The sequence below is a fragment of the Daktulosphaira vitifoliae genome, unplaced genomic scaffold, assembly GCF_025091365.1.
Source record: "Daktulosphaira vitifoliae isolate Bord-2020 unplaced genomic scaffold, ASM2509136v1 Scaffold_1874, whole genome shotgun sequence".
Lineage (NCBI taxonomy): Eukaryota > Metazoa > Arthropoda > Insecta > Hemiptera > Phylloxeridae > Daktulosphaira > Daktulosphaira vitifoliae.
In genome coordinates this window covers 1-1,654 of record NW_026101434.1, presented here as the reverse complement: position 1 = coordinate 1,654, position 1,654 = coordinate 1, and the positions used below count along the sequence as shown (strand labels likewise).

At 23.5% G+C, this 1,654-nt stretch overlaps 1 pseudogene; it reads right to left on the bottom strand.

Moving 5' to 3' along the window:
* Positions 1–425: 425 nt before the first annotated feature.
* Positions 426–1,506, bottom strand: LOC126909895 (DNA-3-methyladenine glycosylase-like; annotated as a pseudogene).
* Positions 1,507–1,654: the final 148 nt, after the last annotated feature.

The window sequence follows — 1,654 nt, the reverse complement described above, 5'->3', positions numbered from 1 at the left end:
AATATACAAATATTTCCTGGATTTATAGTATAAATTTCAATTTTTATATCATATTATGTGTTTATATTTAATAGATAACTAACAACATGTTAAATTATCTGTTATTTCAAGTTAACAAATGAAAGCCAAAAATGAAGATTAATATTTTTTATATAATAATCCAGGAAGTTTTACTGTCTAGATTCCTAAGCATGTCTTGTGATATTTAGTTTTAACTTTGTTAACTAATGATAAAATCTGTATTACCTTTTTGTTAACTTAAATTATACAGTTTTTTTTTAAGTAATTATTTATTTATATTGTTTGTTTTATTGTATATAAATATAATAATTTCTAATAGCCAAATAAAGTTTTATTTTTTATACAAACTTCTATATTTCCAATTAACATTTTAAATTTACAAAAGTTATACTTTAGTTAAATACTTTATTAGGAAACTAAACTTTAGATCTCACTATAATATAATTAATATATTTATTAATGTACTTACATAAAAATCTTATATATAAATAAAATAACAAAAATAATTGAACTGTCTTAGATTCACAATTTTTAAAAACTCCTATGGGAACGTTATACATTTCATTTTAGTTTTTTCTACTTTACTTACAAATGGATTGTCATAAATATAAAACCTTAAAAATTTTTCTTGCCATTCTTTTTTACAATGAATACCTATTCTTGAAGTACATACTATAGTTTTGGCTAATTCACTTTGTGAATCACTTTCAATCCACATTCCATTCCATGATGATAGATTATGTTTGTTACATGTTTTTATATCAATTGACAAGCTAATACATAACTTAGCTGGACCATTACATAAGTCACGAGTTTTTAANACAAGCTAATACATAACTTAGCTGGACCATTACATAAGTCACGAGTTTTTAAGAATGTTTTTGGACTTTTAATGTATGTTTTCCGAAAATTTAACATTTTTTCTATGTTTTCTGTGGGTTCTAAAGCTCTTAATAGTACTGCTGCACCTTCTCCTGTTGAAAATAATAAGAATCAAAAATGAAAGTAAAAGGAAACTAATTATTACCTTGACTAGAAATATTAAAACAATGATACATTCCATATGTGAAGTAAACATAAATAGTTCCAGGTTTCATAAACATAGGTTCATTTCTTGGAGTAATTTTACCACCATAAGATTGTGATGCTGCATCATCTCCTCCCAAATAACTTTCAGTTTCTACAATTCTACCTTTGACAATAGAACCATCTTCTAATTGTCTTACAAGAACTTTTCCCAACAAATTTTTTGCAAGATCTTCACATGGAACATTAAAGAATTCTAAGCCAAGTCTTTTGCTGGTTCCCTCAGCAAAATATTTAGAAGTGTGATCAGAAGTCATTTAAATTAACTTACTAAAATATTGATAAAAAAAAAGTCGTAAAAGAAATGTTTTAAAAACAACAAATCAAAAGAAAATACTTCTTTTCAATTAAATTGATGTTGCATAAAGAACACTTAGTTTATATTATACGATACATATTATTATATAACAACCTGTGATTATGTACAATAGTTATATAGAATAACTTTAGTATAGCAATAACATAGACAAATTTTACACTCTGAAATTATGCTCGTTAATATAAATATCATTTATTATTATTATATTTTTATTAAAAAATTTAATAT